We start from the raw sequence: 23,092 nt of genomic DNA, 5'->3' as shown, positions 1-23,092 counted from the left end.
ACCCAGGAGACAATGTGAGGAAGGGAAAGAGGTTTGTAGGGTTAAAGACAACTGAGAAACTGAACAGACTAAGAACAGAAAAGGCAATATGTTTGGTTTTTTTTTAACATGCTTTTATTTAAGATAGGTGGAGTTTTTTTCAGGGGTTGAATTGCTTTTTGAGGAGAAGCAGGGAAATGGAGTTGATGAAAATTTTATGTAAATAATCCTCACATTATGTTATATTAAAAAGTAAGTAAATTTCCTGCAATTTTCTTTAATTCCCCAGCATTTACAATTGGGAAAGACTACACACAAAAATCCATACCATCTTAACACAGACAAGTTAAGTGCATAAATTGAGAAATACAGGTTAGGAACACAGGTTTCTCTTCTGAACTCATCTGTCTTCAGTTATTGCTCAAGAGCTTAAACCAACCAACCAACCAAAACCAACCAAAAAACTCCACCACAAAGCTGCACTTTGGCTACAACAACCCCATGCAGAGATACAGGCTGGGGTCAGAGTGGCTGGAGAGCAGCCAGACAGAGAGGGCTCTGGGGGTGCTGATTGATACCCACCTGAACATGAGCCAGCAGTGTGCCCAGGTGGCCAAGAGAGACAGTGGCATCCTGGCCTGCATCAGGAATGGTGTGGCCAGCAGGAACAGGGAGGTCATTCTGCCCCTGTACTCTGCACTGGTTAGACCACACCTTGAGTACTGTGTTCAGTTCTGGGCCCCCCAGTTTAGAAGGGACATTGAGATGCTTGAGCGTGTCCAGAGAAGGGCGACGAGGCTGGTGAGAGACCTTGAGCACAGCCCTACGAGGAGAGGCTGAGGGAGCTGGGATTGGTTAGCCTGGAGAAGAGGAGGCTCAGGGGTGACCTTATTGCTGTCTACAACTACCTGAGGGGTGGTTGTGGCCAGGAGGAGGTTGCTCTCTTCTCTCAGGTGGCCAGCGCCAGGGGAGATTTAGGCTGGAGGTGAGGAGAAAGTTCTTCACTGAGAGAGTCATTGGACACTGGAATGGGCTGCCCAGGGAGGTGGTGGAGTCGCCGTCCCTGGGGCAGTTCAAGGCAAGGTTGGACGTGGCACTTGGTGCCATGGTCTAGCCTTGAGCTCTGAGGTAAAGGGTTGGACTTGATGATCTGTGAGGTCTCTTCCAACCCTGATGATACTGTGATACTGTGAAAAACCACCCAGCCACCCAGTTCTTTCTGAAAAGTGACTTAGCTCACCAAAGAGGAGCAGCTGCCCTCCAGTGAGGGCCATGCACCACCTCAAGGGGCCAGGAGATAGCTGACCCGGGGTGGCATGACGGCATCGTGCAGGGCTTACACAGTTCTCCACTGGAAAACTTGTAAAAGAAAGGGGAGAGAGTTTTACCCATGCAATATTACAGCACTTGTTAAGAAGGAAAACATGTTGGATAACTTCATCTGATGGCTTTTAAGTACACCTTGAGCTTGTAATCGTTTACTCCATTTCACATTGTCTGTGTGAGGCAGTTCATACAACTCTGACTTGTCTGTGGTATTTTAAGTGTGGCAGAACTTGCGGCAACATCCAAGTCCCTGGGGAAAACGAACCAGCCAAACCAAATCAAAACGCAAACATCTTTGTGCGAAGGGATGTTTGGGTTTGGCAGAAAAGGAGTTAAAAATTGAGCGTCGGCACCGAGGCGTTCAGCGGACTGTTCCATTGCCTGGGGAGGAGGGGAATCTACTTACACGTTGTTAAATCGCTCGCTACAAAACTAATGACAAATTTCAAAAGGAGACTTATAAGCGGTCGTTTCAAAGTACGAGGAGCTGGTCTACGAATTGAAAGAGGTGAACCTGAGGTGCTGAAGGCACCCCTCTCCTTTCTCCGGTGCGGGTAAGTTCCACTCAGCCTGGTTTGAGGGAGGAGGCGAGGCGGCACCCCGGTAGCGTGTTTGGGGCTGGTAGGGCGCTTTAGGAGCTTTTAGGTCGACTTTCTTTTTTCCTTCCGGACTCAACAGACGGTTCCTCCTCACTGGTGCAGCAGCTGCTCATTACAGGCCTCGTTGTCCTGAACGAGACTCGGTGAAAAAACCGGGAGGGCATGGGAGCGGTGATGGGAGAAGGGGTTTGAAGTGACAAAGACGCAGGAAGCGGCGACCGCGTAGTAATCTGGAGTGCCGCTCAGCCGGGAGCCCAGTGGCTTTCCTTGGTGTAAATAATGTAACCTGACATACTGAGCCAAAAGCTGTTCAGTAGAAGTGGAATAGCAAACAGGCTTGTCTACCTCGAGTCTCGAGCGTTAACGCATAGATCTTGACCCGATTGCATACCAGGTGTTTGAGAACTGGGGGCTGCGTGGCCGAGACCCACCACAGGCAGCTCTCGGCAACATGCCCGGGCTTTGAGAGCTTCTCCAGACATCTGATTACAGCAATCTTTTGGGGTATCAGATATACCGCGTTCTTTAGGATTGATTTAAAACATCAGTCTAGAGAAAACCTACTTTTTCTGTAATTACTGTAATTATATTGTGACATCTTTGATTTCGATGCCTGTAATAATTTCTCAAGTGAGTTCTTTGATCATCACCTAGACAGAAGGAAACAGAGTCACGAAGTAGACGGTTTAAGAGCAGCTGCTAACGATAAACATGGGAGCTTTCCATCATACTGGAAATGTTTCCATAGAATCACAAGCATGTGCAGTGCTTCCTATGCAACTATAGAATGGCAATCCCAGCTCCTCTGAGAAAATCTGAAACTTAAAAGCAAACCAAAACTGCACAGAAAAAAAAAAATAAACCAGAATATGAGCTTAAAATGAGGTGAACAGAAGAGGTATTGTCTTTGGGAAAGTAAATTAATCAAAACAACAATAACATTTTCTTCTATATGATTAATGTCTTGTCCCCTGAATTACTCCTAAGTGCCAGCAGAGTACTATAAGCAGTAATACTGTGGTAACACAGTATATATGGAGTCCACATACTTCGGAGAAACATAAGAAGCTGAGTTACATTATAACCCTCCTCTTGGATGAACCAGTGGAACAGCACCAAAAACTTCGGTTTGATCACTGTTCTGCACTGTTTGTTTTTGTGAGGACTTCACTAAACCAGCAAACTGGAACCTTTCTTGAGCTCTGCATTAACACATTGCCAAAAATAGAATTTAATTTAAAAGTTATAGTCTGTCTTTGCAACCAAAGGGAAAGTATGTGTGCTGGAGGAAAGCTATTAGCTTAATAGCAATGTAACATTTTGCTTGGCACATAGGCAGTTCTAAAAACTCGTCTTTTAAATTTCTACAAACGGAAACATATTCCAATAGGCAATTAGGAATCTTAGCTATTAGTCTAAGGCCACCAAAACGTGTAGTTGTATTGCTATAGCCAGATTTCTACAGGTCAGTAACTTCCTTGAAATTACATGTGTAATTTTCTATTTCAGGCATTTTGGCGCCAGTATGTAGCATTTTCAATGACATTTTGGGGAACTGGACAAATTATATCTATGACATGTGAAGAACACCAGCCATAAACAAGTCTCATATAGACATCTCTGAACTGCTTTTAGAAGGTGGCAAAGCTGGTGGAGGCCCGGTAAGAAATATCTTCATTAAATATATGCCATTGGGTTTATTATTAGGAGGGAAGGCTATTAAAGGAGTGAGGAAAAAGGTGTAGGTATCTGCTAATGACAATCAGTTTGATACATTTTAAATGTTGATCATTCTAATGTATCAACATTATCAACATACTAACTTCATAACACCATGAAGGTCATCAGAATGCTGTGTAACACATTGTTCATAATAAGGAAATAAAGCCTCACAGAACAGGCTACAAATTATGTATATGACACTCCTTCCCCCATAAGCCATGCTACACTTTTGAGTCAATCATTGGCAACATAGGAATACTATGCATATTTCTCTCTTTTCAATTCTAGCTGGCATTAATGACACAATTTAGAAAATAAGGAGTTCGTAAGAATACCATGACTAACTGTAAAATAAAGGGTGTTTTGGGTGGTGACATATACCCAGACTTTTTCTTTTTCCAGAAAGTTTAACTACTTCTTAAAGTGACTGTAAAGAGCACCCTATGACAGCTAGCTGTAATACTTTTTATCACACAGCAACATGATGTGCAACAGGCCACCATAATGAAGTGAATCTTGCCCAGAAAACATACAAGCAAAAACACAGGTATACGGATTACAGCCTTTTCTTTGTATCATATTTCATATGGATACTTGCACTGGAATGCAATCTTTACAGGGAATATAGCAGAGAAAGTTGGCAAACATACAAAACATTCAAAAGTCACTCATGACTGTAAATTAGCACAGTTTCTATGTAGCCATTGAATCTTTTGGCTGCAGTGGTTTACACTTCAATATCTGAAGAGCAGGAAAGTTCTGGTTTGTTTCAAAAATGCAGCTTTTAAAAGCTCAAGCCAAGAAATAATTTAACATACATGATTGGATAGTGATATCTCTGTCTTAATTTTTTTTAAGTTACAAGTTCATTAAAAACAGAGTGGCAAGGTGTTTTATGCATGATACAGTGTGCTCAGATTTCTTTAATGCATAGAACTACACCTTTCGGCTTGTGCTGAATACAGCAGTCCTTAAAGCCAATTTTTAACTGCCATGTTTTGCTGGGAGATAAATATCCACATTGATTTACTGGTCCACCAAGCTATATTGATTTACCTTTACACCTTAAAAAGTGAAAAGGAAAAAAAAAATGCCTGAATGCTATTACCTTTCTCCCAAAATGGTCCACAGTGGCCCTCACAGCTCTTGCATGAAATTGCACAGGATTTGTTTTGTGATTTACATGCTATTCTATATCTCTGTTATAAAACTTAACAGTAAGTTGTTTTCCCAGTACCTGTCATAACCAAGACATTTGAGAGGATACAGTCATAAGGCTCAAAGTAAATAAGAAAAAATAAAAATAAACACTGTGAGAAGTTATAGCAGGAATGGTACATGGTTCCTTTCTGAATCATAGAATCATAGAATCAACCAGGTTGGAAGAGACCTCCAAGATCATCCAGTCCAATCTATCCCCCAGCCCTATCCAGTCAACTAGAGCATGGCACTAAGTGCCTCATCCAGTCTTTTCTTGAAGACCTCCAGGGACAGTGCCTCCACCACCTCCCTGGGCAGCCCATTCCAATGCCAATCACTCTCTCTGTGAAGAACTTCCTCCTAACATCCAGCCTATACCTACCCCGACACAACTTGAGACTGTGTCCCCTTGTTCTATTGCTGGTTACCTGGGAGAAGAGGCCACCCCCCACCTGGCTACAATGCCCCTTCAGGTAGTTGTAGACAGTAATAAGATCACCCCTGAGCCTCCTCTTCTCCAGCATAAACACCCCCAGCTCCCTCAGCCTCTCCTCACAGGGTTGGTGTTCCAGGCCCCTCACCAGCTTTGTTGCCCTTCTCTGGACACATTCCAGCACCTCAACACCTCTCCTGAACTGAGAGGCCCAGAACTGGACACAGTACTCAAGGTGTGGCCTGACCAGTGCTGAGTACAGGGGAAGAGTAACCTCCCTTGTCCTACTGGCCACACTGTTCCTGATGCAAAGTTGACCAATGGTCAATGCACAGAAAAGTGCCAGATTCCAGACTCCACTCAACAACAATATATAACTGGCCATTTATCTTCTTTACAAAACTAAATATTAGGTCTGATCTTAAGGCTCTAATACAAAATTACTGGGACAGTCTACTTGTTCAAGAGAGTAATCTAGGACTGACCTCTTTTCTGTCATATAATTTAATTTATTATTGGCTATGTTTTATAGTTTAAAATTACGTGTTTTGCATTGTCTTTTAAACTCTATTCAGAATCCCTAGTGCCTTCCATAATAACATCAATGAGATTCCAATGAAAATACTAGAGCTTGTCTTCTGTCAGTTCTTCCTCCACAGAGAACACTTCTTTTCACAGAAAGGACTTCCAGAGATCATCAAGTCCAACTTCCCCTCCAAGGCAGGATCCCTAGGGTAGCTTGCACAGGAATGCATACAAACAGGTTTTGAAACTCTCCAGAGAAGGAGACTCCACAACCTCTCTGGGCAGCCTGTTCCAGTTATCCATCACCTTCTCTGTAAAGAAGTTCCTTCTCATTTGAAAACACTGACTGGAAAAGGGGAAACATAACTCCCATTTTCAAGAAGGGTAGGAAGGAGGAGTCAGGGAACTCCAGGCTGTGCCCAGTAAGGTCTCATAGACCAGTAAGGTCATGGAGCAGATCCTTCAGGAAGCACTGCTGAGACAAGAGAATAGTGAAGAGGTGATTGGGTACAATCAGCATGGCTTCACCAAGGGCAAATCCTGCCTGACAACCTGGTAGCCTTCTATGAACAGGTCACAGTGTTCATAGATGAGGGGCAAGCAACTGATGGCATTTACCTGGACCTGAGCAAGGCCTTTGACACTGTCCTGCACTGCATCCTGGTCTCCAAGCTGGTGACACATGGGTTTGATGGGTAGACCACTAGATGGATAAAGAACTGGCTTGATGGCTGCTCCCAAGGAGTGGCTGTCAATGGCTCCATGTCCAACTGGAAGCCAATGACAAGTGAAATCCCTCAGGGATCAGTCCTGGGACCAGTCCTGGTCAACATCTTTGTTGGTGTCATGGATGGAGACATTGAGTGCACCCTCAGCAAGTTTGCTGATGACACCAAGCTGTGTGGTGCAGCAAATACACTGGATGGCAGGGATCCATCCAGAGGGACCTGGACAGGCTAGAGCGGTGGACACAAGCCAACCTCATGAGGTTCAACAAGACCAAGTGCAGGGTCCTGCATCTGGGTCAGAGCAATCCCAAGCACAACTCCAGACTGGCCAGTGACTAGCTAGAGAGCAGCCCTGAGGAAAGAGACTTGGGGGTGCTGGTGGATAAGAAGCTTGACATGAGCCAGCAGTGTGGAGCAAAGCTGGAGGTGGGGAGATTCAGACTGGACATGAGGAGGAAGTTTTTCAGCATGAGAGTGGTGAGAGCCTGGAATGGGTTGTCCAGGGAGGTGGTTGAGGCCCCATTCCTGGAGGTGCTTAAGGCCAGGCTGGATGAGGCTACAGCTCCAGGGATGAGGCTTCCACTATCTCCCTGGGCAACCTGTTCCAGGGTCTCACCACCCTCATGCTGAAGAACCTCTTCCTAACATCCAGTATGAATCTAACCATTTCTAGCTTTGTTCCATTCCCCCTAGTCAAGGGACTGCCTCACCAACCTGATCTCCTTTTATGATCAGGTTACCTGCCTGGTGAATGTGGGGAAGGCTGTGGATGTAGTCTACTTGGACTTCAGCAAAGCCTTTGACACTGTCTGCCACAAGAAGCTCCTAGCCAAGCTGGCAGCTCATGGTTTGGACAGATTCACTCTGTGCTGGATCAAGAACTGGCTGGATGGCAGAGCTCAGAGAGTGGTGGTGAATGGTGCCACATCCAGTTGGCAGCTGTCACTAGTGGTGTTCCCCAAGGATCAGTGCTGGGCCCAGTCCTGTTCAATATCTTTATTGATGACTTGGACGAGGGCATTGAGTCCAGCATCAGTAAGTTTGCAGATGACACCAAGCTAGGAGCAGGTGTTGATCTGTTGGAAGGTAGGAGAGCCCTGCAGAGGGACCTGGCCAGGCTGGATGGGTGGGCAGAGGCCAATGGGATGAGATTTAACAAGGCTAAGTGCAGGGTTCTGCACTTTGGCCACAATAATCCCAAGCAGCACTATAGGCTGGCGACTGAGTGGCTGGAGAGCAGTAAGGAGGAAAGGGACCTGGGGCTACTGATAGATAGTAGACTAAAGATGAGCCAGCAGTGTGCACAGGTGGCCAAGAGAGCCAATGGCATCCTGGCCTGCATCAGGAACAGTGTGGCCAGTAGGACAAGGGAGGTTATTCTGCCCCTGTACTCAACACTGGTCAGACCACACCTTGAGTGCTGTGTCCAGTTCTGGGCCCCTCAATTCAAGAAGGATGTTGAGGTGCTGGAACATGTCCAGAGAAGGGCAACAAAGCTGGTGAGGGGCCTGGAGCACAAATCCTATGAGGAGAGGTTGAGGGAGCTGGGGTTGTTTAGCCTGGAGAAGAGGAGGCTCAGGGGTGATCTTATTACTGTCTACAACTACCTGAAGGGGCATTGTAGCCAGGTGGGGGGTGGCCTCTTCTCCCAGGTAACCAGCAATAGAACAAGGGGACACAGTCTCATGTCGTGCCAGGGTAGGTATAGGTTGGATATCAGGAAGAAGTTCTTCACAGAGAGAGTGATTGGCATTGGAATGGGCTGCCCAGGGAGGTGGTGGAGGTACCATCCCTGGGGGTCTTCAAGAAAAGACTGGATGAGGCACTTAGTGCCATGGTCTAGTTGATTGGATAGGGCAGGGTGATAGGTTGGACTGGATGATCTTGGAGGTCTCTTCCAACCTGGTTGATTCTGTGATTCTATGATTCTAGTCCTATCACTAACTGTCATCCTAAGAAGTCCCTCCCTATCTTTCTTGTGGGCTTCCTTAAGATACTGAAAGGCCACAATAAGATCACTTCAGAGCCTTATGTTCTCCAGACTAAACAGCCCCAACTCCCTCAATCTCTCCTCATAGGAGAGGTGTTCCAGCCCTCTGATTATCCTCATGGTCCTTCTTTGGACACCTTCCAGCAGATTCATATCCCTTTTGTAATAGGGACAGAACTGGACACTGTACCCCAGGTGAGGTCTCACCAGTGCAGAGTAGAGGAGGATCACACATTTTTTGAAAATTCCTTGAGAAGTACATTTTCAAAGCAGTACTGTCTGCTGTTAAAGATTTTTAATTCCTGTTTTTGAAAGATGCATTAAAATACTCTTTTAAGAACAAGACTTAGAATAACTTATCACCCAAATCCCTTAGATATATGGGAGCTCAGGCATTTATTTAGGGTAGAAGGCGCTACCTCCACTGACGTCAAAGTGAGTAAGATTAGGTCCTGAAGATTCACCTTGAAACTTGTTGATTTTCAGGACTATATAGGTGTGGATTTACCAGGGAAATTTAGAGAGCTTTGCCCTTGTGCACTGTCAGCAGCTTTGCTCGGTGCAGTATATGCTCCTTAGTGGCCTACAGTCATAGTTGTATGATTGTATAGTTCCTTCCATACAGATTAGGACTATCTTTACCCTACTTAGATTAAGACCTTGAACATAAACAATGTTTAAAATATCTTGATATGTTTTCAGGCAATATTCTGTGATACTTGCTTTATCCCTTCTCTGGCCATTCTAGGCATAATGAGATGAATCCCAAGCACACTAAAGTATTTATTTGAAACAAAGTGATCCTTCATTCTGCATTAAATTGTTGTGAGTGGACCTGTGAAGGCAAAAGGAATAAAAGAAAGCACAAACCCACACAGAATTACTATTATTGAAAGAGACTTTAAGATCATTAAGTCCAACTATTATCTAACAAGATGAAAATTTAATTTACTTTAAAGAAAAAAAAATCTGATTTGCTCATGTCTGTTATGCCACCACTCTCTAGATGAACTAATCTCTTAGCTGTTTTCTTGTGCAGGTAATAACATAGTATTCAGGCAAAATAGCCATTTCCACAAATGCTTTTAGTTGAATGGCATTTTAAAAGCATAAAACGATCCAGTGACATTCTCACTAGAAAATTCTGACTGAAACAGCAGATAGGTGCTGTGTCTCACTATTTTGTTTGTACTGACTAAACTGTATTTGGCATTTGAAGAGGAAATTTTCAGCATTAACATTTTATTTACACACTAAATGACCAAATAAGAAAAAAAAAAAACCCTAGTAAATAGATAAATTACTCAAATCAGAGAAAGACTCCATTGACATGAAATGGTAACAATCTCTTAGAAGTAGACTGAAGTGGTATTCCAGAGTTAAATTCCTATTTTTAGAATCACATTTTCCTGTGTTTTCCTAGATACGTATGTCCACACATATATGGGTATGTGAACTCCAAATGTCTAGTCCATTAATATTCCCTCCCTTGAGTTTAATATGGTGTAACTAAGTGCAAAGATGAACATACTTAATTTGCTACACCCGGTTGTTTGGAGTTTTTTTTGACCTTCGTTTCAAATGGGTAACTTGAAGTTCTAAGTGCACAAACAATTACAGGATTGAGGCTTTTCATATTAACTTGGAATAAAGGTTAATTTTTTTTTTTCTAAGTGTACTTAGCTCTGTCACCATTAAACTTACATGAGCATGTACCATGTAGATTTAGTATTTCCAGTATTGAATTACTGTGTTCTCCAGGGCTACTGTCATGTCCGTACTGTGAAACAAAAGCACATATATTTGTAAAACGAAATTTGATTCGTCCACCGCTCTGAATTTAAATAGTTGTTTGAGCTTGAGAGAGGCATTTTGAATTTGTGTTAAAGATGTTATTCAGGAAATCCTAAAACTTGGAAAGATTCAAGTACATTGATGTAAGGTACTGTCATTCTGTGCAAATAATACCCAGCCAGAGATGAACATGTGTGTTTGTATGTCACAGGGTATTTACAGTCGTCCCCAGCTGTAATGCTGAATCCTGAAGTCCACAGACAAGCAAGACTTCCTCTATACATCAAACGATTTTTTGTCCACGGACAGAGGAGCAAAACGGCAGAAGTGAGTACAATGACACGCAGCTATTTAATAGGATATAAATGCTTCTTCACTATTATTCTGCGCTATGATTATTCGGTTTTACCTGTACAGAGCAGCATCAGAAATTCTTTCAGATTAAGATATTCTCTTTCGCCAAACACGCCTTCACAACACAAAATGAAAATACTTCCCAGTAAATCTGGTGTGTGTGTGGAGCATCATCCTCCTGCGGAAGACCCTTCACTCGAACCATCAGTATTCCCCCCCCCCCCCCCCCCCCCCCGGTGCTCGTCCAAAATGGGTTGTTTTTAAAAGCCACTCCAGTTCGGTATGTCCACCTGGAAATCCCTCGCCCCGGCAACGATTTCTGCATCGGTTGTTTCAGCTCCTACACCCACAGAAAAGGATATGAGCAGTAACAGCGACTCCAGCGTCTGTCCCGGGTCTGACACACCTCAGCCGCTGGGGTTGGGGGGATACTGCCGGCTCTGTCGGTTCATGTCAAGGCACCCTTTTAGGTATGCCGCTTGCGAGGCGGCATTTTGCAGTCCTCCTCCCCACCGTCGTTAGGGATGGCAAAAATAAGACGCAAAACGTGTGGGGTGTTTTTTGCAGTGGTCACTTCTTCACGAATCGCTGCCTGCCTTCCTTTCAGCGCAGTTCTAAGCGTAAACTCCGGTCTCGTTCCGTGTAGCAGAAGGGAGGGGGAAAAAAAAAAAAAGAATATCAACTCAGGCAGCAGCCGAAGGGGTGGGGAAAGCGAGAGAGCCGCGAAGGGTCAGCTGTGCCCGGCGCCGCCAGGCGAGGCGAGTCGCGGCGCGACCAGGTGGAGAGAGCTGCTCCAACTGCAGCAGCGCTGGGAGGGGAGCGGCACGGCGCCGAGCAGCGCAGTGGCGACGGCGGAAGCGGCTCTGGTTGTGTGAGGCAGCGAGCGGGTGAGGAGGAGGCAGCGGAGGGAAGGGGGAGGCTGTTGGTGTTTGGCGCCGGTGGAGGGAGTCATTCCTGCAGCTGCACTTCCGGTCGGCATTTTGTTCTGAGAGGGAGCGAGAGAGACACACACAGGATCCTTCCCCTTCCTCCTCTTCCCCCTACCCCCCCTCCGCTCGGTACCGACTCACCGTGCCCAGGCTGCCCCCTCCCCCCGCCCTCCTGCACTTGCATACACAGAGGGAGCGGCGGCGGCCCCTTGGCAGCGCAGGCCGCCCCCTACCCCCCCGGCCACCCTTCTGCTCCCCCACGGCTCGGAGTGTCTCTCGGAACCGGTTCGGCGCGACCCGGCCCATGTTGATGTTGTGAAGCAGGCTCAGGGGGAAAAGATTTGTCTCGGCCGCTCGCCCCCCGGCTCTACATGTTCGCTGCACTGAGGAGGAGACGGAAGAGGAGCCAGCCCCCCTCCCGGCCCGGATTATTGTTGTTATATTATCTCCCCTCCTCCTCTTGCTTCGCGGCGGCGGCGGCCCAGCGGCGGCGGCGGCTTCTCTGAGGAGGGAGGGGGGCGGATTTCTCTCCCCCTCTCTCAGATTCTCGTTGGATTCAGACGCCGATTTGCTCAGGTAATCCCCCCTCCTTGTCTCCCCTTCCTCTCCCTGCCCTCTCCAGCAGCGGGTCGGGCCTTCCAGCCCAGGCGGCCCAGCACCACCGGGAACAGAAGGAATTAGCTGTTATCCAAGGTAGAGAGGAATAAGTAGCGACCGGAGGTGTTTATTTCTCAGGCCCCCTTTCTGATCGCTTGGGTTTGGTGGAGGAGATTGTTTCCTCCCGGGCTGCTGGGAGGCCCAGGCCCGGTGGAGAGCGCAGGCCCGCCGGCCAGCGCCTTTACTCTAGCTCGGGGATTAGAAAGGCGAAGCGGCTTCCCAGTGACAGGCCTCAACCCGGAGAGGAGCAGCAGGAGGAGGAAACAATACAATTAGCCGCAAATGTACACTGATCCGTTGCCATATTTACAACTTCACCTAGGGCAAGGAAGGAAGGTCCCAGTGCAGACAACCCTCTGAAGTGGGGAAGGAGTTAAGTGGAGAAATAGAGGATGAGAGACAATGTAAATACCCAGGAACAAAAATACCACCTCTCCTCGCTGTTGCTTTCCCCATCCAACCAACTGCATTTGAACATTCAAAAGTTTAGATGCTTATAGTTTATAATGTACAGAGGTTTAATCTCTAAAAAATACAGCGATTGATTAGTGTGTTTAGTACTTAGTATATTTGTAGCATAAAACCAGTGGTTGTAGGCTAATTGACAACACGGACACCTGCAGACTCAGGAAATACAGATAGGCAAGCGTATTGTATCAGGTACTCCACACAGTCTCAGTGCCTATGCTGTATGCAGGAATACGTACTAAATTCAGAAGAAATACTATGTTATGCTTCTAATAAATGGAAAACAGAAGAGGGATAGTGTGTAAAGTGCTGTGTTTATGACTTAGGGGACCAAGGTGAAGGTGAGATCTTACCCAAAGTACTTGAGAATCAAACATAAATTTAATTTAATTAAAAGTGAGGAAGCCTTAAAAAGTGTCATCCTTTCTTGTCAGGCAATATCGCTTTGAGATCCTGAGGTTGTTATTGGCTGTTTGTGTCCATGATGTTTGAATATGTAATTAGGTGTCATTTTAACAGGTCAAATGTGTTTTGCAAATGACTGTTGGTTAAGTGTCAGGTCTTTATACATAAACGGTAGCTAATTTACAGTAAGATGTTCTCGGATTTATGTGATAGTTGAGAGTGTTACTAAAAATTGAGATAGATTTAAACCAGACACCCTATGAACTGGTAATTTTCCTAGAGAAATTACATAATTTAGGGACATTTCAGGATACAAAGTTTCATCTTTCACATAGAAAGTAAATTTGTTAATGGCAGGCAAGTATCGATTACATCGTTTGTCTGTTTCTTAGGAGTTTTTCAGTTGTTCCAGCAAATCAGTTGTAATTACAAATTGTTAATGTATCTAATAGAGTAAGTTTTCAATACATTGTGGTTAGTCTTATAATAAAACTGTGCTGTCCTGCTCCTGAGTGCCTTGATACATGTTTAAAAGGGTGAAGTTAATATAGCTGTCACGTAGAAGGCGTGTTTTTAATGCTGTAAATCCGTGTAGTAGTCAGTAGCGTGTCCATGATTTGTATTGGTCAGGGAGCAGTTTGAATTTTAAAAAGCCTGAAGATCCTGCGGAGCCCCAATCCCGGCCTCCCTCCCTCCCACTAATCTCCCATTCCTGTCTTTGTGCTGCCTGGTCCTGTTAGACACTGTTTGCAACAGGGCCTCGGGCCTATGTGCGTGAAGAGAAACCATTTACTCTTCGAAAAAGAAGCTTTTTATTTTTAAACTTCGTGAATTGCAGAGGGAGCCACTAGTTGTCTCTATCTGTCCTTATTTCAGTGTGTAGCGGAAGAATTGCTGTTTTCTTTTGGTCTGTAGCATGCGTAGAGGCCAAGTGTAACTGCTTTACAGGAAAGAAAGGACTGTGCAGAAGTAGTTGTAGTTCTTGGGCAGTTTTCATCATAAGGAAGCGACATTAGCTCTCGCATTTCTTTTGTCGTCTGTTACAAACAGCTCTTGCTTTAACAAAAATGAGTTTATTAAGCTAACAACGGCAAACTTCTCTGACTTATTTTTCGCTTAAGGGGGTTTGCTTTAAGTATACCAGATATGAGCAGGAAATGAGCTACTGTACTTATGTAGTTCCTGTCAAGTTTATCTTGCCAGGGTTGTGTTGACAACACTACTTTTTTTTTTTGTTTTGTTTTTGTTTTTTTTAATCATCATGGATATTTTTTAAAATTAAAAATAGTTATGTTTATAGAGGGAAATCAGGATGCTGTCTGATTTTTAATGAGTTTATTGGTTTTATTCTGAGCCGTATATGAATAGTCCTGAGCTAGTTGCTTTATCACAATTTGTGTAATAGTAAATTTCTTTATCTTGGAGAAGTATGTTTAGCATACAGAAATATTTAATGTGAAAACGTTTGTAAGATTACTTATTTTTTGTTTAGAATTTTTTTTTAATAGTCACATTTAAGAGTGTTTAAGCCGTATTGTTGATTTCTTATTGCTTTTTCTATTACATTACAAGTTTATACTGGTCCACTATTTTATCACAACAGATAGCTGCCTAAGGAGGATTAACACACTTTATTTGTGTTATAGAAATACAAAACTAAGAGTTCTCAAGATGTTAATTATAACAATTATTTTAACTGAAAGAGAAAAATACTTCTTGTTATCTTCTAATTTGTACATTTGGCTACCTTGTACATTTGGATTTGTTTGCTGTGTACAAATTTTTTTTCCCCTCTCAAATTCTTGAGTATTTTGCCTGAAGCTATTTGGGGGAAAAATACTTTTGCTGTCCTTTAAAGCTATTTTTGAGAGTTTTTTGTAATTTACATTATTTTTTTTTTTACATTAAAAATGTTTACATTTTGATTTAAGAGAAACAGAACAGAATCAGAGAAGAAAAATTACATCACTACACACCTTTGCAGATCGCTATTCTACATAAGAGTACAGATATCCCCAGGCAATCTTACTGCACATTTGAGACTCCATGTGTATTAATGTTCATGTGACTCTTCTTGCAGTCAGAGCAATAGATAATAATTTCCTTGAGACAGACACACTTTTTTTGGTTGTGTTTGTATAATGATTTAAATAATGTGGCCTTAAATGTTTTATGTGTATAGTCCTCTGCAACATAGATAGTCTGTGTTTTGAAGGACAGAAGACGCAAAATAGTCAATGTGAATTGATTTTAGCCAGGGCTTGGTATAGCAAATTTTCTGTTGAAAACTTCCTTGTGCTCAGTGGCAAGTGTGATACTTCTATGTGTATATTATATTACAACATGTTAAAAGTCATGGTACTGGATTTATATTAACATTTCATAGATACTGCACAGGAAATGCAAAGTTAGTGAATAATTACTGTAACTGGAAAGAATTACACTCCAAAATTGGAAAAAATAAAGTGTTGGCTTTGGAATTTGATGTCTGGTAGGTATGAGGTAGGTCACCCACTGTTAGGGTAGGTTTTTAGTGTTACAGAATACAGCATTGGAAATGTTTAACGTTAAAAAAAAAAAAAAAGAGAGAGAAAAAAGTCCATTTCAGTATGATGCTGCTTATTTTCGATTTTGGTTTTCATATGCCTTTATTAAAAGTGGTACAAGTTGGGTTAATTTCTGATTTTGAATCATCAGCGGTAATGAACATTCAGTTGTGCAGAGACACTTGAAGGGCTTGAAATTGATGCTACTTGTGTATAATTGCTAATAACCCCATGCAATAATGATCCTTTTTAATAGTCAAGAAGGGAAGTCCTTTGGAAATGACAGTTGCTAAGGGTCTTTACTCTAAAAAACCTTCATTTTAATTAATCTGTATTTGTGGGTTTTATTTTCTTAGTGTTACAAGCATACTGCTTAGTTGCTGATTCTAGCCCCCAAAGTAATGAGAGAAGGGCTTTGTATTGGCGTATTCTGTACCACAGAAGTGAGGAAGTTGTGACTGACGAGATTGTGCAGGACCTGTAGTTTGTGTCTCACTTCCTGTTCCTACTGTTCGCAATGAGAAAATCTCACTAACAAAAGGGAGGAGAGGAAGGGGTTTTGTCCATCTGTATGTAGAAACTAAATGTAATTCCAGTCAAATAGAATATGATTGTTGATACTGTACTTGAAGATGACTACTTGGTTTACAGAAATAATGAAAAGAAACAAATATTGAAGACTGTTTTTCAGGTTAAAGTCAGGGGAAAAAATGTAGTAAAGTTCATTCTTATGGCTTTTAGTATTTATATCCGTTCATATTAAGTGGCTTTGCAGTCAGAGATCTCAAAATTCTTCATGTGGGTACACTTTATGATTTTTCAGGTTACTGTTGTGGTTTGATTTGCAGTGCTTTTTTGCCTTTTGTAGCAGTGTGTATATATAGACATGATGTGAATTTCAGAAGAGCAGTGTCAAAAAATGCTAGGCTGCAAAAGTAAGGGACTTAGATCAAGAAATAGTGGGATAAGATTACAGAAAGATGCATAACTCAACCCTCTTCTCCATACATTGGGCCCTTAACTGTATTATTGTGTCCCCTACTCAGTGCCTCATACAGTACAGGGGAAATGTCAGCTGATTGGTGTAGTGTGATAACCTAGTTTATATATTTGTTTGTCATTCGGTGTGCAGCCTGCAGCCTTATTACTTGCTGTGTACATTCCAGTCTTTCCTGAATGTGCCTATCCTCTAATTAGTAGAAATTATCTGAAAATAAATTTCTGTACTTCACAAACACTAGAAAACATTTTTATTTACACATTTGTGAAATATTATTTCCATTTTACAGATGAAAGACTGAAACTGAGTCAAAATAGCGAATTTTAAAAGTGCTCATGAATCTTCTGTAATTTGACATGCTTTATTATTCCTATTTTTAGATTTTTTTTTTTACAGCACTTAGTTCATAACATTGTTTTCTTTGACTTTATTTCTGATTGTGAGCACTCTGCAATTCCATGTATCAGGCTCAATCAGGCTCATTGTTTCTTATACTGTATCCCTGAGAGGTATAGAATGGAATTTTGCTGATGGCCTTAACCATCTATTAAGTTTCTTTTGTCTTGCTCACACCAACAGCTGGAAGATAATACATTTCTTGTATGAAAAATTAGAAAGAATCACCCTCTGTACTGTGAAGAAACTAAAAATGTCTTAAAGTTTATCAGGAAGAAAGGAGACAACTAGCTAATAATCCAGATCCCACAAGCAATTAAAAGGCTTGTCTACAGTACTAGAGACAGAGTATATTTTGTTACCCTCCAGGCTTACTAGTTTCTGCTGGAAGTTATCCTAAGCATTGGTTATTGCCTGTTAGGGATAAAACTGCCTCTTAAACTGATAATTGTTGCAGTTAGTGTAATCAGATTCCAGGATTCAAGGGAAACCACTATAGCCTGGTGGGCAGGCCATTGGTATTGCAATATCAGTCTGTTGCCAGCCACTCTATGGCTGTGTTAAGAAAGCAAGATGATTGTAAGGTGTAGTAAGTTCCTAGCTGTAACATTGCTTCTGGGATGTAGGAAGTCCAGGTTCAAATGCCTACTCTGAACCAGACGGAGAAGCTCTTGAGATTTTTTTCTCATCATATGGCTTTTTATGTCATATTTTAGGCATGGTCCAGAGGCTGTGAGTATGTTATAGAACAGCAGAATACGTAGTGCTCATCTTTTTCTTTTTTCCTCTCTTTTTTTGGGTAGTTTTTTGTGGTTTGTTTTTTTTTTCTATATCTTTACTAGTAATGTAAGTTTTCTGTGAAAATAAGTTTGGTAGGTTAGTTTATTCAACTTCTCAAAATTTTATTTAGAAAAATGGCAAGTTTCCAGCAAAAGATCTTTTGGATAAGAAACTTTTTAATCAGTTGGATATGTTAACTATGGGGTTTTTTTTTAATTCTTTGGTGAAAAAGTGTAGTCATAGAACAATAGAATGGTTTTGTTTGAAAAAGTCTTCTAAGGTCATTGAGTTCAACTGTTGATCTAACACCACCTTTAAACTATCTCCCATCTCCCAGAGTGCCATGTCTATATGTTTTTTTAATACCTCCAGGAAAGGTGATTCAACCACCTCTCTGGGCAGTTGATTCCAATGCCTGACCACTCTTTCAGTAAAGAAATTTTGCCACATGTCCAATTCAAACCTCCTGTGGTGCAATCTCTCCTAATATCATGCAATACTGGGGAGGAGAAACCGTCCCTTACATCACTACAATGTCCTTTCACGTTGTTGTAGAGAGAAATGAAGTCTCCTCTCAGCCACCTCTTCTCCAAATTAACCCCAGCTTCTCAGCTATTCTTCATAAGACTTGTTCTCCAGACCCTTCTCCACCTTCTTGAGAACTTGGCACTTGGCATTGCTGAAGACCTTATTATTGGCCTCAACTCATTGGTCCAGCCTATCGGAGCCTTCCTACCCTCCAACGAATCGACACTGCCACCTAACTTGGTGTCATGTGCAGACTTACTGAGGGTGCTGTCTGTTGTCTCCTCAATATACTCTAAAGGTAATATATTTTAGTATAAATAATATACTTTTAGTATAAAGATATTAAACAGGAGTGGTCCCAGCACTGAGCCATGGGGAACACTACTTGTGATTGGCTGCCATCTGGTTTTAACTCCATTCACTAACACTATCTGGGCCCAGCCACCCAGCCAGTGTTTGATTCAGCAGAGTGTATGCTTGTTTAGATCTAGAGCAGCCAGGGCTTTTTTGTAAGGATGTTCTGGGGAACAGTATCAAAGGCTCTACTGAAGTCCATGTAAGCATCCACAAGTTTTCTCTCATTCACCTTGTCATAGAAGGGGATGAGGTTTATTAACTGGGACATGCCCTTCATGAACTGATGCTGACTGGGCCTGATCACCTGGCTGCTGTGGACGTGCTGCATAATGGCACTCAAGATGATCTCCATGACCTCCCCTGGCACTGATGGCAGAGCTTTGTAGTTTTCTGTGTCTTCCTTCTGATCCTTATTGTAGATGGGTGTCATGTTTGTCAATCTCCAATAAGCTGGGATCTCCCCAGATAGCCAGGGCTGCTGGTAAATGATGGAAAGTGGCTTGATGAACGCTTCTGCCAGCTCCCTCAGTACTTTTGGGTAGACTTTTGTATGTCTGAGTCATGCAGCAGGTTGCTAACCATCTTCTCTGGGATTATGGGGGCTTCATTCTGCTGTCCATCTCTGTCTTCCAGCTCAGGAGGCTGGGTAATCAGCATATAACTGGTCTTACTACTAAAGACTGAGGCAATGAAGGTATTAAGGCCCTCAGTCTTTTCCTCACCTCTCATCACTGTGTTCTCTTGTGAATCCAACACAGAACAGAGGTTCTCCCTAGTTCTCCTTTTGTTGCTAATAGAAATAGTAGAAATAATAGAAAGGTTTCCTGTTTTCTTTAACAGCTGAAGTAAAATTAATTTCCAGTTGCACTTTGGCCCTTCTAATTTTCTCCCGTCATAGCCTCACAACAACCTTTTAAGTCCTCCTGAGTGGCCTGATCCTTCTTCCAAAGACCATAAACTCTCTTTTTCTTCCTAAACTGCCACTAACTGGCCAGGCTGGCCTTCTTCCCTGCCTACCTGTCTTTCAACATGTGAAGACAGCCTGTTCCTGCACCTTTAAGACTTCCCTCTTGGACAGTGTCCAGCCCTCCAGTACTCTTTGGCCTTCAGGACTGCCTCCCAAGGGACGCTGTAAACCAGTCTTCTAAACAGGCCAGAGTCTGCCTACTGGAAGTCCAAGGTGACAACTCTGCTGACCCCCCCTCTTCTCCAAAAACAACTTGGGGACAGAGTGTCTGGAGAGCATCCAGGAAGAAAGGGACCTGGGGGTACTGATAGATAGTAGGCTGAAGACGAGCCAGCAGCATGCCCAGGTGGCCAAGAGAGCCAGTGGCATCCTGGCCTGTATCAGGAACAGTGTGGCCAATAGGACATGGGAGGTTATTCTTCCCCTGTACTCAGCACTGGTCAGGCCACACCTTGAGTACTGTGTCCAGTTCTGGGCTCCTCAATTCAAGAGAGATGTTGAGGTACTGGAGCGTGTCCAGAGAATGGTGATGAAGCTGGTGAGGGGCCTGGATCACAGCCCTGTGAGAAGAGGTTGAGGGAGCTGGGGTTGTTTAGCCTGGAGAAGAGGAGGCTCAGGGCTGACCTCATTTCTGTCTACAACTACTTGAAGGGAGGCTGTAGCTAGGTGGAGATTGGTCTCTTCTGCCAGGCAGTTAGCAACAGAACAAGGGGCACAGTCTCAAGTTGTGCTGGGTGAGGTCTAGGCTGGATGTTAGGAGGAAGTTCTTGCCAGAGAGAGTGATTTGCATTGGAATGGGCTGCCCAGTTTCATAGTATAGCCACTATACCTGGAGGTGTTCAAGCAAAGCCTGGATGAGGCAGTTAGTGCCATGGTCTCGTTGATTGGATAGGGCTGAGTGATAGGTTGGAGTGGATGATCTTGGAGGTCTCTTCCAACCTAGTTGATTCTATGATTCTATGAACTTCTTCAACAATGACTCTTAGCAGGTATTTTGTGATCACTGTGCCCAAAACAGCTCCCAAATATTTCTGCGCTCACAAGTTTTTGTCTGTTCACAAACGTCAGGTCCAGCAGGGTGATAGGTTGGAGTGGATGATCTTGGAGGTCTCTTCCAACCTAGTTGATTCTATGAACTTCTTCAACAATGACTCTTAGCAGGTATTTTGTGATCACTGTGCCCAAAACAGCTCCCAAATATTTCTGCGCTCACAAGTTTTTGTCTGTTCACAAACGTCAGGTCCAGCAGGGTGCCTTCTGTAGCTGGCTCTATCACCAGCTGTCAGGATGTTGTTCTTCACATGCTCTGGGAACCTTTGGGGCTGCTCACTTATTGCTTGTAATATTTCCAGCAGACTGCATGGAAGTTAAGTCTGCCAAAAGAACAAGGCCTAACAAACATGAGACTTCTTCCAGTTGCCTAAATAATGTCCCACAGAAGACATCTCTGTTTGCCCTGTAACTCTGATTTGTTTCATGATGTATGTGCCACATGCTGTGTATGAGGCAGAAATCCTGTGAAAAACAAAAAACACTGGATAATTATTTAATGAATACATATGGTAATGCATAAGGAACTAACTTGTAGGTGTAAGCAAGCATAATTCTGACATTTTTATACTTTAATGCTTGGTTTTATAGTAGTAATATTTTTTTAAAAAATCATTTATCAAGCTCTTGCATATAAACACACCTGTGATAATGCAACACCTAGCTAACATTTTTCAGCTAACAGTATCTCCTCTGTGTTGAGCAGGGTCTCAGAAAGGAGGTTACAGATGCTTTGTTTCTGAAATTTTGTTTCCAAGTCCTAGGTTTTTCATGAGACTCTCCCTCTTTTTGGGGAGACTTCTATTTTTTTTCTCAGGTGTGCTTGCTAGATGTTAAGACAGGGGTGGGAATTTAGAGAGCCCTCATCAGATGCTACATGCAGGGAGCACCTTAGCACTGGTAGGAAAAGTAATCTGGAATCTTCTTGTAGTTTAAAAGCTGGGGGAAAAATGATATGTCAGTGTCAAGAATATAGTGGCAACTTGTGGACAGTGCTTTGTGGTGATATAAACTTAGTTTAACTTAGGGTGTTGGTTGATTTTGTTTGGGATTTTTTTTCGGGTGTGAAGGGAAAATGACAACTGCCTGAGGATTTGTTTATCAACAAACTAAGGGGATATAATTGCTCTTTTACTATGTAGATATTAGGTTTTCATTTTTTCTCTTATCTTTTTCTTGCTCGCTCTCTTTTTAATAATGTGCACTGGGTTTTCTTGTATTAGCATGCTCAATGATTGATTCTTTGAGCAGTTTCCTTAAAAATTCATGTTGAGGCATAACCTGTAACAGGCAAAACTACAGTGTATCCTGTGTAAATCTGGCAAGTACAGGGAACTGTAACATTGTTGTAAGAAGTTACTAGTTGGCTTTAAGAATGCATGTTGCTCCCACTCTGCTCTCATGTAGGATTTGTAATAACTCCTATCAATTTCCTGACACTTAGTATTTAAAGGAACAGCTTTTGTTTCTGGCTTTGCTAAGCTTCACTCAATTGGCTGAAATCTTCCATGCTGAGTGATTGTCCTTTATTAACTGATTCTTCTAATAATGCTTAAAAGCAAAACAATTCATCATCTCCTAAGGGTCATGCTAGAAAAAAACACCACCGAACCCCAAACAAGCCTCCCTCCCCCCAACCCATTCTGACCTTTTATTCAAGTAATTGAAGTATTCCCATTCTTTGGATAAGGCATTTTAAAATTTGAGTATCAGGTGACTTTTTTTTCATTAGGGATATGCATTCTGTTGTTCAAAAATCTGCCCCCAAATGGTGCAAGTTATTAGTGTCTGAAAAATTAACTGACTTCTCTGATTTTTTGTATTAATGTTGAAAAATCTTGTTGGCACAGCAGCACTTTCCAAATAAGTACTGTTCTAAGCAGTGAACTGTGGTACAGATTCTTAGCTTTTGCTGTTCTTTCCCTGCTTATCCACAGTGCTGATTTGTTTGAATGTGGAAAACACAAAAACTGAGGTTGCAGGTGGCTGGAAACATGAACACCTGGACGATAAGACTGTTAGAGGGGAACCAGACTTAACACAGGATGGGGTGGGAAGGAGAGTTTGAAGGGCAGGATTTGAGAGGAGAGAAAGAGCTCAGTGTTCCTAAGGAAGTAACGACTGAACTGTGAGGACTGAATAAAGGAGTTAGTGGGGCAAATGCAAGTGTTCCTTAAGTAGAGATATGGGTGGAGCTGTGAAACAGTCTTAGCAAGAAGCTGACACAGAAGAATGTTTTTGAACTGGGTGTATATAGTCAAGGGAAGCAGTACAGGGATGGGAATAGGTGGGAAATATGCACTGAAAGAGGCCAGAGAGAGGAAGAAGAGCAAATTGCCTGATAAGCCAGAAGTACCAA

The 23,092-nt window shown here is 42.9% G+C and overlaps 1 protein-coding gene across 6 annotated transcripts in view; it reads left to right on the top strand.

The window, feature by feature from the left end:
• Positions 1-11,397: 11,397 nt before the first annotated feature.
• Positions 11,398-23,092, top strand: part of NIPBL (NIPBL cohesin loading factor) — a 167,857-nt gene continuing 156,162 nt past the window's right edge. For 4 of the 6 annotated variants that reach the window (XM_064140653.1, XM_064140658.1, XM_064140656.1 and 1 more), the window contains exon 1: positions 11,400-12,155. The gene's annotated coding sequence lies outside the window, so the exon portion shown is untranslated. Of the gene's footprint in view, positions 12,156-13,827; positions 13,880-23,092 lie in introns of those variants that run through there. The other 2 variants (XM_064140657.1, XM_064140655.1) reach the window with 2 other exon arrangements.

This window comes from Pogoniulus pusillus, chromosome Z, assembly GCF_015220805.1.
Source record: "Pogoniulus pusillus isolate bPogPus1 chromosome Z, bPogPus1.pri, whole genome shotgun sequence".
NCBI lineage: Eukaryota > Metazoa > Chordata > Aves > Piciformes > Lybiidae > Pogoniulus > Pogoniulus pusillus.
This window is presented reverse-complemented; position numbering and strand designations above follow the sequence as displayed.